General features: G+C 55.6%; 1 protein-coding gene across 11 annotated transcripts in view; it reads right to left on the reverse strand.

The window, feature by feature from the left end:
* SLC45A4 (solute carrier family 45 member 4) overlaps nt 1–16,033 on the reverse strand; it is an 82,278-nt gene that overhangs the window by 52,973 nt on the left and 13,272 nt on the right. The window contains exon 1 of one of the 11 annotated variants that reach the window (XM_072774679.1): nt 3,811–4,024. The exons of the other annotated variants lie outside the window; for them this stretch is intronic. The gene's annotated coding sequence lies outside the window, so the exon portion shown is untranslated. Of the gene's footprint in view, nt 1–3,810; nt 4,025–16,033 lie in introns of those variants that run through there. 11 annotated transcript variants of the gene reach the window in all.

The raw sequence follows: 16,033 nt of genomic DNA on the forward strand, positions 1-16,033 counted from the left end.
AAAACATGGTCCCAGGCCCCAGTTCAGAGGCCCAGGGAAGGCAGGGAGCAGAGGGAGGGAGGGGGGGGGCTGGGGGGGGAGGGGCAGGCAGGGGGAGGGAGGGCCCGGCAGCCACCTCCCCTGCCCCTGGGGTCCCTGCTCAGGGAAGTGGCTGGGAGCAGAGACAAGCTCTCAGAGAAGCAGGGAGGGGGGACGGGAGCCTCCCCCCAGTTCCTCTACAACGTAAATCAGACTACCTCTACAGACATGAATGACCCCTTAACCTGGAGGTCCCCCAATTTTCTGTGACGAAGAAACCCAGGCTGGTATCTAAGTGACTACCCATTGTGCTGTCTGGAGAAGTCCACTATTTGGAACCAGGGCTTCCTTGGGACTCCTCCCAGCTCAAGTGCTCAACCTAAGGATTATCCCCACGCAATTACTCATGACAGTCCTGGCACCATTAAAAGGACTTCTGAAAAACTGAAGCTGTGGTCACTACGTATCCAAAGTCTGACAATGTGAATACCCTTTGACCCTGTAGCTCCCTCTTCGGAACTCATCATAAGGCTACAAAGGCACAGGCATGCTGATCACACCACTAGGAAACCTGAAGCATCCATTAATAAAGTGTGGTGCACCCACACACAAATCACGCTGCGTGACTCTTTGCTGAGATGGAAATAGACCTAATATCAAGTGCAAAAAGCAGATTATAAATCAAGTACACATTATGATCATAATTAAGTTTTTTTTAAAAAAGGTACAGAAGCACAGAAAAAGGAGTCACTTCAGGGTGATTTATAGTTACAGTCTTTCTGCTTCTGTGGGACCTAATTGTATTTTTAACTTAAAAAGAAACAGGGCACCTGGGTGGCTCAGTCGATTGAATGCCCAACTCCTGATTTTGGTTCAGGTCATAGTCTCAGGGTCAGGATGATGGAGCCCCACGTCGGGCTCACCAGGAGTCCAGGATTTGGCTGGGGTTTCTCTCTCTCCCTCTGTTCCTCGCTCTCTACCCCCACCACCACCACTTGCACATGCTCTCTCTTAAATAAATAAATCTTTAAAAGAACAAAAATAAAAATAAAAAAAAGAACAACAACAAACAAACGTAAATTACTTTTAAAAATGGATTTTCTGGTTGTCCTCTCCAAATGCAGAATAAGACTAAGACCTTGCTGTGTGGCGGGACATTCAGGAGTGTTTGTTTTGCAACCAAAGTCAAATCTCAAAAGGCCCAGGCAGTGCCAACAGAGGCAGGTCTGAAGAGCCGCCTATGGATGCAGAGCTACTGGCAGGTCCACTTAATTAGTACAGATTCAAAGCTAATTACCAGGAACCAGCTCAGAGCTTCTCCCAGTCTCCTCTCGACATCAAAGACACAGACTGCGCTCTAACCCCACCCAGGCGAGCAGCAGACCCCTCACATGTTTGGGTGCACGGAGACCATCCGTTCCTACCGTTCCCCTGGCTGGCTCTGCCCCGAGCATCTACCCCGCTGTTTCCTAACACAATCCCACGGCTTTCCAGTCCACAGCACCTACTTCACCCCTCCCTGCAACTCCTATTCACTGCCGACTTAGCCTTCTCCCCACCGAACTCGAGACAAGCACCCACCCTTACCAACACAGCCATCTGCTCTGGTCAGCACAGATTCTGTGTTTCAGGGTGCTCCTGGGTCAGCCAGCCTTACCAGGCCCTGTGCCCATCAAGGAGAAAGGCGTCAACTGCTCTTTCCTCTACTCTCTGAGGTGAGAGGCAAGACAGAGAAGTCCTGTGTCAAGGTCTGAAATAGGCCCCGGTGGGGTTAAGAAACCCTGATCTTGTCCAGGTGATGTAGAGCATCCTTCCCTGCCTGCGACCCAGTCAGCACTGGGCTCCTGAGGCCACAGGCCTCGTGTGTGTTTCTCAGCTGACAGCACCAAGAGGCACCTCTCCCACTCATCAATCTGTGGGTGCTGACGTCCCCCAGCCTCTCAGCACTGCCCTCCGGGACTGGATTACCGTCTGCGAGCCAGCAGAAGGCTGCCTCCAGCCAGTGCAGAGAACATGGCCAAAAACAGCAGCGGGATCAAGCCCGGGCCTCCCTGAGCGAGGGGAAAGCCCAGATTCCCCAGATGCCTGCCATGCAGGTGAGCGCCAGCGGGGCCAAGCGTACCATCTTCCCTCGCAGACAGTGCAGATCCACGCGCAGGAAGCCCAACGTGGCCCTCGCCTCCCCTGCACCACTCTGGCAGAGGGGCAGGCTCCCCCTAAAGCTGACCCAAGTCAGATATCGACTGGAATGTTCGACTGAGGAAGCAGAGAGAATCCCCAACGCCTTTCCCCAGAGGCGAATACCTGGCCACCGGGCTGGTCAGGAGCTCGTGAAACTGAAGCCCCAGGAATGTCATTAAAACGAAGCTACTCCAGGGTCCCCTGGGTGGCTCAGCAATTGGGCGGCTGCCTTCAGCTCAGGTCGCGATCCCGGGACCCCAGGATTGAGTCCCACATCAGGCTCCTTCGAAGAGCCTGCTTCTCCTCCTCCCTCTGCCTGTGTCTCTGTCTCGGTCTCTCTCTCTCTCATAAATAAATGGATAAATCTTAAAAAAAAAAAAAAAAAGAAAGAAAGAAAGCTACTCTGGGCACAATGGACTTCTCAAATACATAAACTGATGGTATTTTGCTTTATGTAAACTCAGCCCGAGAGGAGGACCCGGATGTGCTCCCACAGGCAGACACCATGTGTGTGAAACGAATGGGGTAAAACAGGTTAGACTGTACATCTACTGGAGATAAATGACAATGCACAAAAAAGTCACTTTCCCTCCGAGATCAGCTACACTGCAACCCAGCCCTGCATCTCCCTCGGACCTTGGGGGACTTCTATTCCCACAGCCAGAATCCTGGATGGTGACAGCACCAACCCAGGACCTTCCTGCTTAGGACCATTTCCCCCTGAGAAGACAAAGAGGTTCTGAAGATGGACGGTGCTGACGGTGCACTACGTTGTGAATTTGCACTCAGGCCGCTCCACTGTACCCTCAACAATGGTTACGGTGGTAAATTCTGTTAGGTGTATTTTGCCAAAAATAAAAGGACAATAATGCAACATGAAGAACACATCTAGAAAATGATCTGGGAAGTCATACTAGCAAGGAAGTGGGCTTCCTGTCCCTGTAGGGCCTCAGAGCACATCCCCAAACAATTCGGCCAGCCACCAATGTCTGGGCTTCATGGGCGCGGCAGGAGTCCCAGGACACCCTGCCCCCCAGCACTGCTGCCATCGCCGGCAGTTCCCACTCAGGGCATGAGTCAGGAGGGAGGCAGGCAGGCAGAGACACACGTAGACAGAGACAGAGACACAGGCAGCCGGAGCCCGGCAGAGAAGAGCAAGTCAGCAGGACAGAATGAGTCAGCCGATGGAGGAGGAAGTACTGGTCCCTATGTTCCCCAATGTTCCCCCCGGGGCACACACAGGACTCCGCAGGCGCCAAGAGCCAGGCCCCGGGCCTTCCCAGGCGCCGGGCGCGCCCGTGTGACCTCTGCTAGGCGCCCATCGTACATGTCACCCCCCCCCCCCCGGGGGCAGCCCACCCTGGCCCCTCTGCCCCCGCACAAGGCCAGGTGCACCAGCCCCAACCGGCCTGACACCCCGCCATGGACGCCCCCAGCCCCGGGGACAGGCTGCCCTGGCCAGCTCTGGCCAGCCCCCACGGGCCACGGGGGAAGCACTGTGACACTCTGCAGGACCCGGACTTCTCCAGCACCGCTCCTCCCGCCTCCTGCCCAAGCCCACCAGGCCCAGCACTGGTCCCCTCTGTCCCCAGGGCAGCAGCAGGTGCTTACCACTTCAGAGTCAGAGAGGGCTGCGGGAGGAGGAAACAGGCTCTGGTGGGATCTGGGACGCGGCTCCTTTTATTGAAAAGTAACCCCCACAGGAAAGATTTTACTTCATTTTTTAAGGAAGAAGTTTCACTCTCCGTGTTCTCCTTCAGACCCGAGATCTCCTGAGCAGGCGAACAATACCGCAACCCGTTCTGGCTACATCTACCTCCCTTGTTCTCCGGGTGAGGCCAGTGTTCCCTGTGGAAGGAGGCACCCCAGTTTTAAAGAGACAACTCATAAAGAGGTAGGGCGGGCTCCAAGCACAAAGGTCCACATTCCTGAAAAGCCTGCCAGCCATAAAATGAGTTAACACCTGAATGTATTAGAGCCTGAGCCGCCCAGGTCTCCCCTCCCCCAGCAGGGGCCAAAGGCCCGCCAGTAAAAAACAAAAACCACAGGGATAAAAGATCTCTTGGCGAAGACAGCCAAAACAATTCCATCTGTTAACAAAAACTAACTGTTGAATTAAAGGTTGCAAGTTCAAACACAATCTGGCTATTGTAAACAGTGCCTCAGTTTATCAAAGCAACAATAACGCTCTTTCAGGGATTGATAGAGTTCTCCACAAATACTCGCCCTCCAGCATTTTTAAGATACTTTGCAGGATAAATATTAGCTTGAGACTTGCCTACAGGAGAAGTGAAAGCTGCCAAAGAAGCAGTTCTAAAAAAAAAAAAAAAGAGCGGCTTCAGCCAGAGGGCAGGGTAGCAAGCTGCCCGTGGCTGATGGGAAGGAGACTGGGCCCTTGCCCTGCGTCGTTGAGCGCTGTGCCAAGGCCGGGCGGCCAAGCCCCTGGTACCCCACCCGTCCCGGGGCCGCCTAGGAGGGCAGGGCTGCAGCTCTGTCTCCAGATCGGGGGCACAGCGCCAGGCACTCCACAAACAAACCACTTGGCATACAAAAAGACCTGGAAAATAGAGTTAATTAAAAGGAGAGATTTTAAGATAATTGTTGGGATGGAAAAGAACAAGGAGCATCATAACTTCAATCTGATTTAAACTTAATTTCCTGAAAGACAGTTACGTCGGCTGCGTAGCCTACTGTAGAAAGCCAGGGGATAGCGGGCCCGGCCATCAGCAGCTGGCCCCCAGGTGCCAGGCTGGGTGGGCAAGCGGCGTTTTTGTGCTGCCAATACCCCAGCAGACATCTGAATAAGATGCCACTTACCCTTCACTTCACCTGTGGGGCGGGGGGGGGGGGGAGCTTTTTATTTTAACACAGTAGCTTGCAACTCAATAGGAACTGGAAGCAAAGTCAGAACAAAGCCAGCCACCACATAGGTGACACGCGGGTGACACACAAGTCTTTCCTCCCAGCAAGAGACCGCTCAGGGAGACCGCTAGGTGTGGGGCTCTGCGCTGGGCGTGGGGCTCTGCGGAGCCAGGTGGGCGGGAGGGACTGAGCACCTGTGGATCACAGCCTCGCCCACCACAGGCCCTGGGCTCTGGACCTTGACTCCCACCCCCTTAATCTTTCAAGGCCACCCTCGGTTCTCGCACTCCTCTGAAACAGAGCAGTGTGTAATGCTCGAAACAAGTTCTGCTTCCTCCCAGGCCTGCAGTCGGCGGGGTGGAGTGACGGTCGGCGCGATGTCCCCAATCACTGAGGTCCTCAATCACTAACTGGGTCTCTCGTGACTGCAGATTCAGACGTTCAGCCCTCATGTCCCCGTCTACAATGGGAATGACACCTCCAGATCGTGCAGAGGACCAAGTAGTGCGAGGATCACCACGGAGCCCAAACCCTGCAGGTTCTCGGCAAAGGGAGCAGCTGCCACCACCCTCAACCCTCTGCAGTAGGACCGTGGTTGCCTTTGCCTACGTCTGGATAAGATAGTCTTGAAAACTTCCTGGGTGGGGCCGCCTGGGTGGCTGAGTCTGTTAAGCCTATGCCTTCAGCTCAGGTCATGATCCTTGGGTCCTGGGATCGAGTCCTGTGTCGGCTTCTCCCTGTCTCTGCTCATTCCCCTCCGCTCTTGCTCTGTCTCTCCCTTTCTCTGTTATGCAAATAAAATCTTTAAAAAAAAAAAAAAAAAGAAAAGAAAAGAAAACTCCTAAGAGGCCTGAATGGCTTAGTGGTTGGGTGTCTGCCTTGGGCTCAGGGTATGATCCTGGAGTCCTGGGGTCGAGTCCAGCATCGGGCTCCCCATAGGGAGCCTGCTTCTCCCTCTACCTCTGTGTCCAAAGGAAGAAAGCAAGAAAGCAAGAAAGCTCTCTGTGTAAACCAAATCCTTTGTTCAACCTACATCACAGTGTGGCGCTCAGGTACACAGCCCTAAAAGAGATCAATCACAAAAAGAGAACCATCTCAGAATTTCAGTTACCAAGCATGGTCTAATTTTTGTTTGAATGGCTTGAAGAATAAGAGTAATCAAATCATGACAATACCACTCGTTTCATGGGAACTTCTACCTACAGTTGTCACTAAAAGGGAAAAATTCTTTGTTGGAAAAACAAAAATCTAGGTTAAGAAGTGGTTCCACTCAGCTATCAGAAAGTAAGCATAGCTGGCGATTTCGCCGTCAAGGCAGGTACACAGGTTAGGTCTAGAACACCACGAAGGCCCAGGACCTTCCGCAGCTTGAGAACACCGACCAATGAGGCCGGAGGTTCACAAGGTCACCAGGACTACCCCCTCCAGGCCACCTGTGGAGCAGGCAGGCTATTCGACACAAAGAAACCACTGCTGGTCTAGGACAGGGTCCCTCCTTCATGGAACCTACAAACGGGGAGGGGGGAGTGGAGAGGAGCTGCGTCACCTAAAGGCACAGCCAGTGAGACCTCCTGACACCCTCCCCTCCCCCTCGCCCCACCCCTCCCAGGGTATCAGAGGTGGGGAGGCGGCCCACATGACAACAGAGGGCAGCAGGCAGGCCCAGACCAACCCAGGGGGTGGCTGCACTCAGAGGTCCAGGGGTAGTGCAGGGCGCGGGGTTTTAGACCTGATTTTCCGCAGGAGCAGGACAGCTAGCTCACTCCACCCTGGACGGTGCTAGGTGCTGGGCATTCCGCGACAGCAGGACCTGCCCTGCAGGGGCTCAGCCCAGGGAGACACCCTCAAAGGACCAGTACTGACCAGCGGCAGGGGAGCCTGGGAGCGGACACGTGCTGTCCAGGCCTGCAGCAGACGACGGCAGGAGGGCCAGGCGCTCGGGTAGGAGGCCACCAGCACAGGGAGAATGTGACCTAGGTCAGCCGTGGGGGCTTCAAGGGACAAATAAGAGAACAGTTTTGAAACTCCTTTGGCGACAAAGCATCCGGGAACATAACAGGCTCCAGGTCAAAGGGCAGCAGCGGTGGTAAGACCCTCAGGGATGGTCCAGCCCCACCCGAACCTCAGAGGAGAAACGGCCGATGGCCCAGGGATCCATCGATGACCGAGACACTGAGCAGAGCCAGTGCTGACACTACTTCTGCCCTCCCAGGTGTCCCCCCTGCCACGGCTTCCTCGACCTTCCTGAGAGCTGGCCACGTGTCCAGGGCAGGGCTGCCGGACCACCGTTGACGAGAGGAACTTGCCCGCACAGTGCACGGCAGCCCGGTTGCCAGTGGCCGGGGACAGCGCTCCCTTTCAGCTGCTGGCCCCTCTCTCCAGGCCGCCCCTCCCTCCTCCTGGAGTCCAGCCCCCACTGGCTGCACCCCCTATACTGTGTTTGCGCCACTGGGTGCTCCCGGCTGCCTTGTCCCTAGCACGAGGTACGGCCAGGACATTCTGTCCCAGCTTGGCCCCTCCTGCTAGCCGCCCCTCACCCCTTCCCCTTCAGCTCCCTCTGTTCTCGCCCTCCTCACCCCTCAAGCACAGCAAACCTGCACAAGTCCTCCTGCGTCCAAGGCCCTGACTGCAAACCACAGCCTCCCACCCACCCCCAACATCAGCCAGGTTCCCCCTGCAGATGGCAACGCTTCTGAAGTCCAGGAAAGGCCACAAGAGTCTGCTGTGTTCCCCTGGTGCTGGAATGAGCGGCCCCCGGTCTTGGGGCCTGACCTAGCGTCCTTTCTTCCTAAAGCTCCAAGGGTTACTTCTCACCTGGGTGTCTCCAAGTGGGACAAGCTGGATGAGATGGGAACTAGAGGTGCAGGAGCCTGACACCCAATCCAGCAGGGCAGGCTGGCACGGGCACAACCCACAGAGCTACCGGCCCACCTCTGCCTCATACCCAACGCCAGGTGGCCAGCAGGTGTTTTCTGGCCAAGGGCATGGGTGTAGGAAGCATCAATCCCAACCACCCTTGGGATGGCTGTTATTTTACCACTGGCTGTATCCAAAATCCATCCAAAGTCACCACTACCCCTAAACCCACAACCTCGTCACCAAATGACACCCCACGTCTTGGGCCTGTGCAAAGCCTCTCAGAAGTTAAGCCTAAGGTGTCCCACGGCTACCAAAGGGCCTGTGTGCTGGGAGAAGCTGGGGGCACTGAGCTCTTCTCTGGATTCCCTGTCCGCCTGAAAGCTCTATAGGCCCTGGGAGAGGCAGGAGAGGAAGGCAGAGTGGAGAGCACAGGAGGAAGCCCTGGACACTGCAGCCCAGAATGTCTCAACCGCTCCAGACATCCCAGGCATCCGCATCAGCTCCAGCTCCGCCTGGACTTTCAGGGCGGTGCCAGGGGCCCACCAGACCAGGGGCACGAGCAGGGCTGCGCTCACTCAGCGATCACCCACCCGCACCCAGGGCTTCGAGGATCTTCCTGCAGTGGCAGCTCTGCGGCTGGAAGGCGCAGGGGACAGGTGGCAACGGAGACACAGGTCAAGTCTTGCGTGCACTGCACTCCACAGAGGACCCATGGCACCGCATGTGCAAACCTGAGTCCCCGCGATAGAAGGCGGGTGGCACTGGAAGAGGGCAGCCCCCAATACCAGTAGTTCAGAGGGTGTCCGTGCACCCCAGCCCTGCACACCTGCTGCTGGGCTGGAGCCTCGGCTGCATCTCACAAACACGCTCCTTTGCGGCACATGCTACGTAACAACAACAGAAAAAGTCAGGCAGGATGTTTTCATGCTGAACAGTATGGACTTGCTTTAACAATGGCTTAAGTTGGGGCACCGGGGTGGCTCAGCTGGTTAAGCGTCCGACTCACTTTCTGCTCAGATCATGATCTCCAGGTCATGGGATGGAGCCCCGCGTCGGGCTCCACACTGGGGGGGAGGGGTGTCCGTCAGAGATTGTCTCTGTCTCTGCCCCCTCTCAAAGTAATTAATTAATTAATCTTTAAACAACAAAACGAAACCAATGGTTTAAGTCTGATTTTCTTCACTGGCTTTTAACTACGCCTGTAAGCACTTTACCCTGCAATTCAATTAGGACCGCGACCTTCGATTAGGTGACCTGCTGCAACGCAACTGTGGAAACACAGGACTGCGATCCATGTGGGAAGAGTCCTAGGGGAGAGCCCGCAAGCCCAGGGGAAGCCGGGCAGCCAGGGGCCGGGGCCTGGGGACGAGGGGGCGGTGGTGCCGTGGCTGTGGGGGAAGGACCTGGCTCCACGGGCCGTGCAGGCTCCGCACACCGAGGCCGCCGGCTCAGGAGGAGGGGCCGGCCCTCGGCGCGCCCCCGCCAGCGGCATGGAAAGTTGGCCAGAGCTGGGGAGGACGTCTGGTGTCTATAAAAATGTTCCTCCCAGGGGAGCCTCTGGAAGCAGAGACTCCAAGAGACTTTCATTCTTTTCCTTATTTGCCACTCGGCAAAATAAGCCGTTCTTCCTATTCTGAAATGCAATACGGGTCGAAACCTTCCACAGTGAATAGTGACCCAAAGAAAAAGGTCACCAGATCCAAAATATTTCTCATTTGGCCAGGAGCCCAAAGAAACTCTATTCTGTTTACTTGGTTACTCTCCTGGGGGATAAAAGCCTAATCCAATACACCAAGTGGGCCTGTGTTTGTCGGAGTTCTGTAGGGAGGGCGGGGCCGCAGGCGCTTCTCACACCCCAGCCAGGTCCTCGGGGTGCCAGCCCCCTCCCCACCCTGGGGACTCTGTCCCCAGCATGGCCTCACGTGGGAGAAAAGCACCCCCCCCCCCCGGCCCCCACGACCCAGCAAGGCCGGCTCCAAGGCAGTGAGCAATCTGCAAAGGCCTGTGCAGACCCAGAATCAGGGCTGAGTGTGGGGCTCAGGACTCCCCACCGCAGGAAGGCTCCCTCCAGGCCTGCCTGCACCCTACGGCTTCCAGGGTGGCTTCCAGCATGGCCTGGGCTGTGGGAAGGAGCCAGCAGCTCCCCACCCACGCAGCCCCCTCTGCGGTCCTGGCCGCCACTAAGCAAGGACCCCCACTCAACAGGTCAGCAGGCCTTCCTCAGGTCACGGCACCCCAACGGCCTCCAGGTCTCGAGTGCAGAGCTGGGACCTCATGCCACAGTCAGCCCTCGCCTGTGCTGGGACTCAGGCAGCCCCCACTGCCCTCTCCCCAGCACCCCCAGTGCCGAGTCCCCACCGGGGAGAGACAGGCCTTGTGCCCAGCCCAGGCCAGTAGCGTCCCCACTGATCTGCAGAAGCTCTTGTTTCAGAAGACCAGAGCATGAACCCCACCAAAGCAGCCTGCCTCAGTCGGATCACTCTTTCAGACCGTGAGGCCCACGCTCCAGTCATTGCACATCCATGCCCACCTTCCTGTAAGGCCTTTCCCAAGGGTGTGCACACCCTGGGTACAAAAGAATGCCCCAGAAACAAGGACCGACAAGACCAGACAGAGGCAGAAAACCCATCAGAGGCCGATACAGAGCACGGAAGCCCGAGGCAGAGGAAGGAGCAGCCCTGCACAGGGATTTGCACACTTCTGGGCCCACCCCTGCCCCTTGCCCCCTGCCCCCTGCCCGGGTAGCTTCTCAGGCCCAGGATAGGTGCAAACTTGAGATTTAGTCTTTGTGCAGAGGTCGTAAAGATGCTAAATAATGAATTTTAGCAATAATTCTAGAAGGAGCACCTACAACACTTCTGGAGACATCCCTTTGACATAAGTCCTGAAGCTGGGCATCTGCAAGACACTCTTTCTCAGGAAAGCACTAAGGTCATCAGCATGAGGGGAGGGTCCCAGAGGGGATCACTCAGGCCAGTGACGCCAGAGTCCACAGTGATCCTCTGTCACTGACTACACACACCGTATCCTGGGGAGGCAGCCGTGCTGGCTTGGGTGAGCTGCCGCTCACTGGGGAGCCCCAATCACATCCTCCTTCTCCAGCCTTTGGGGAGCCTCTGCACTGAGGCCCCCAACATCTCTAACTGTGCCCTACTGGGCTCCCAAGGGGGTTGGGGTCTCAGCTCATGATCCCTCCAAAAAGAAGGGACTTAGGGCCAGAAAAGGAGCAGCGGCGGTGGTTTACGGCCCGTCAGCCAGCCCTTACCGAGGCTCTCCCTCTGCGGCCCAGGAAGCACAGTCTGGAGGCAGTTGTGTGTGCGCACGTGTGAGGAACAGGCCAAAGCACAGCCAGGGAAGCGCGCGGCAAGCCTGCAAACACATCTTTCTAGTATCTTTACAAGTGCCTCTTAAATCGGTTGTCTACTTAAAGCGTCTTAAATCTTTTCCAGAATAAGGCGAAGGAGCATACACGGAGTAACAGTTACAGTTCAAAAGCAAGTGTTTCACCATCAAGGCACATTGAAAACACATCACATTCATGCCTGAGCTGGGTCCTCAGAAGCCCACCCCAAGGGAGCACGACCCCTTCTCTCCAGGGTACCAGGAGGCTCTCCGGAGCGGGCCACTTGTCGGCAGCGCCCCCCACACACACACCACTGCATTCTAGCTCATCCACACCTTCCCCAAGTCACTTCAAGACTATGGGGGAGGGATCCCTGGGTGGCGCAGCGGTTTAGCGCCTGCCTTTGGCCCAGGGCACGATCCTGGAGACCCGGGATCGAATCCCACGTCAGGCTCCCGGTGCATGGAGCCTGCTTCTCCCTCTGCCTATGTCTCTGCCTCTCTCTCTCTCTGTGACTATCATAAATAAATAAAAATTAAAAAAAAAAAAATTTAAGACTATGGGGGAGGGATCCCTGGGTGGCGCAGCCGTTTAGCGCCTGCCTTTGGCCCAGGGCACGATCCTGGAGACCCGGGATCAAATCCCACGTCAGGCTCCCGGTGCATGGAGCCTGCTTCTCCCTCTACCTATGTCTCTGCCTCTCTCTCTCTGTGTGACTATCATAAATAAATGAAAAAAAAAAAAAAAAAAAAAAAGACTATGGGGGAAAGGAGAAGGAGCTGCTCACACCTCCAGGGAGCAGCCAAGTTAATGCAATAGTCTGAGGTTGAGGGAGCGGGGTACTCACGGTCAGCCACGGGGCTCCCCCCTTAGTGTTTCATCAGCAGACACTACGAGCATCAGGCACCGCATGACCCTGACCCAAGTCGCGAACCTCTCCAGGCCACCAGCAAAAAGGCCGGGTGTGAACCAAGCACCTGTCCCTTCTCCTCCGCTCCACGAGCTTCGATTCTACGATTTAAAACCACACACCAAGGGCGCTATCATCACAGGAGAAAGGCCCGCAGGGCCGGCAGGAAGCCTGTAATAGACGCGCTATAAACTCAACACACCTCACTCTGTCTTCAAGGCTAATTTTAACAGGGAGAAGACATAACCGCAGCTAACAAACCTTTCCTTGCGGATATAATTTACAGCAGCATGACTCAGCTGCCCCGACTGCCTGACAGGTGAGGTCACCTGGATGCGCGCTGGTGTTTCCACAGGGCAACAGCCCACACCTCCGCACGAGGCAAGGAGAGCCCGCTGCGAATGCCCCCAGCCCCCCTCCTCCAGGTCTTTCGAAGCCCCCTCATGAACACTTAATGGCACCCCTGGATTTCAAATGTGCCCCCCCAGGGAACACCCCACAGCCAGCCAGGATGCTGGCCTTGAGGCCTACCTGGCTGAACAGCCGATTAAGGGCAGTTAACTACAAATATGAAAGTTACTGATGTATTTTAATTTAAACACCGATGTATTTAAAGAGGTTGTCCTGAGGCACCCGCTAGGTCTATTAACAGAAACGCCTTCCTCAGGGGTCCTGCAGGTACAGCAGTCCCCACGCTGGGCCAGCCTGTGCGCTCGGGCCTCCCAGGACACAGGTGCCAAGGCCCCAACCCCCAGGATCCTCTCCCCCTCTCCTGCTCGCACGGGGCTCCACCGAGGCTACTCCAAGCCAAGGCTACCTCAGCAGCTCCTTTCTGACCGCCACCCCACCCGCTGCACCCACAATTCCAACTCCCCTAACCCCCTCTCCCAGGCAAGTCCCTAACCCCGAGCTAGTGCCCCACAGCGCGAGGGGCCCGGCTCGCCCACAGGAGGAGCTGACACGCAGAGACCACGGCCACCAGAACCTCGGGCTCTCGCACGGCCTCGTCTGTTCACCACCCTCCTGATCCCGCTGCACCTGCCAGGACAAGCAGCCTCCCGCAGCCCAGCCTGGCCCTGCCCCTCCAGCACAGGAGAGGGCTGCCTCCAGTCTCCCCGCCCCCATGGTCTCACCCCCTTTCTCCCGGGAACCGCAGAGTCTCTCTGCAGACCGAAACCTTCAAACGGCTTCGCGTGGGGGCTTCACTAGCTGCAAGTCTGAGAGTCCTTCCTACGAGCCGATCCCGACTCCAGATGCTACACGCGCGCGCTCACGCACGCACCAAACCCTCCAACACCCCGACACAGGGGATCCTAGCATTAGCCCCACTTACAGAAGGGGGAACCGCAGCACGAAGTCCAGCGCAGAGGATGCGGGACTGGAAGCGCGGCCGGCACGCGGCAGACACGGTGCTTCCTCCCAGCGCCAGGTCACTGCCAGGCTGGGAAAGGCGGAGGGGATCAGAAGACATGCAGGAGCCCCGTCCTGGTCTTCACTTCTGGAGGGAACCCTCCCTGTCCCAACAGAGCAGTGAGGTCAGCAGCTCAACACGGGCACCCAGAATTGCCTGGCCGCACGAGACATCAGGGTCCGCAGCCTGGAGATGCAACCGGGGCTGCGCTGACCCCAGGGAAGGAGCACGCGTGCACACGGGGGCACCCGCACACACCGGGGCACGCACACACACCTGGAAGGGGCAGAGCAGCTGTCGATGGGAGGTGTGGCTCTAGAGAGGATCGTGTTTGTTTAACTCAAGAAATTAAAACCAGGCCTGAACAAAAACAGTTTAACACAGGCCTTTACTGGGGCGCCTGCCTGGCTCAGTTAGGCGTCCAATGCCTGATTTTGGCTCAGGTCATGATCTCAGGGTCGTGAGGTCTCTGGGCTCAGTGCGGAGCCTGCTTAAGACTCTCTCCCTCTGCCCTCTGCCCCTTCCCCCTTCCCCTCCCCCAGGCAAGCTCCCTAAGAAAAAATAAACAATCCTTCCTGGGGCACCTGATTGGCTCAGTCGGTAGGGCTTGGGACTCTAGGGCTTGGGACTCGTATTTTTGGGGTGGGGAGTTCAAGCCCAAAGTTGGGTGCAGAGATTACTTTTTATAAAGTAAATACAGGGATCCCTGGGTGGCGCAGTGGTTTGGCGCCTGCCTTCGGCCCAGGGCACGATCCTGGAGACCCAGGATCGAATCCCATGTCGGGCTCCTGGTGCATGGAGCCTGCTTCTCCCTCTGCCTGTGTCTCTGCCTCTGCCTCTCTCTCTCTCTCTCTCTCTGTGACTATCATAAATAAATAAAATTTAAAAAAAAAGTAAATACATAAAAAATAAATCAGTAAAAGAATCCTTCACTTCACCTCCCATATATAATACATGACCACTAGAGTAATGTGTAAAGTCACACACATGACATTTGACTCGTGGCTTCCCATTAAGATAGGATTCTAATCTTTAGGGCCACAGATGGGGTTAGCAGATTGCTATGATCAGTAACTGATCATACTAAAGCCACATTCTCCTTATTTGATTAAAGCATACGAAACCTTGATTTTACAAACAGTTGGAACTCTGGGCTCTTCCCAGCTTAGAAGAGCTAGCCTGGGATGCCTGGGTAGCTCAGCGGTTGAGCGTTTGCCTTCAGTCCAGGGCATGATCTCAAGAGTTCCAGGATCGAATCCCACATCAGGCTCTCTGCATGGAGCCTGCTTCTCCCTCTAAGTCTCTGCCTCTCACTCACTCTCTCTCTCTCTCATAAATTTTTAAAATCTTAAAAAAAAAAAAAAAAAAAAAAAGAGCTAGCCTGTTCTGCCAAGAGGCTGGCTGCCGCCATGGGAGAGAGAAAACGGAGGAGAGGAGAGTGGCCACGTGCTAGAGCCTTGCAGGGCCCCCAGTGGCTGTGGCCTCTGCAGAGAAAACCATCAGACCTGGGTATTCCAGCCCAGCAGGGAGTCAGGGCAAACCAGGACCCTCACTGACCCCAGAATTCCTGTGAACCAGGAGCCAGCCAAGAACCTTCTCTGCCCACCAGGCCCAGGGCACAAGGAACGGTCCTGAGAATTCCTGGTGGTGCAGGCTCAGACTCTGGATCACAGTCCTCCTGTGAACCACACTGTCCCTCACGTCAGTGAAAATGAGCTGGTTGTGGGGTGAAGCATCTGCCTTCCGCTCGTCACTGTCTGAGTCCTGGGATGGAGCGGCATGTCAGGCTCCCTGCTTCCTGGGGAGTCTGCTGCAACCTCTCCCTCTGCCCCTCCCCCATTCATTCTCTCTTTTTTAAAGCAATCTTTATTTTTTTTAGATTTTCTTTTTTTTTTTAAGATCTTATTTATTTATTCATGATAGACATAGAGAGAGAGAGGCAGAGACACAGGAGGAGGGAGAAGCAGGCTCCATGCCAGGAGCCCGATGTGGGACTCGATCCCGGGACTCCGGGACTCCAGGATCACGCCCTGGGCCAAAGGCAGGTGCTAAACCGCTGAGACACCCAGGGGGGATCCCTCTCTCTCTCTTTTTAAAGATCTGGGAGAGTGAGAGCGAGGGAGAAAGAAAGAAAAAATAAAATGAGCTAGTGGAGAACTTGAACCCAGGCAGCCAGATGTCCTCCTCACCAAGAACTTTAATTAAGCAAAATCTAGGTTATGATGAGACCTTATGCTGTATGATACAGTATTACAATGCATCAGACACAACAGCACCCCATGACTATTATATAGAGTACGTTGTGTCATATAGTTAAATAAAAACAGACGTCGTAACTTTACCTAATAATTAGAGTGTATATACTCCATTATAACCCAACATCATAAGACCTCCAATGAATTTGTATTTTTAAGTCCAGGGCGCTCTCTATGCCACAGTGCGCAGCTGG

This window comes from Canis lupus, chromosome 14 (assembly GCF_048164855.1).
Source record: "Canis lupus baileyi chromosome 14, mCanLup2.hap1, whole genome shotgun sequence".
NCBI lineage: Eukaryota > Metazoa > Chordata > Mammalia > Carnivora > Canidae > Canis > Canis lupus.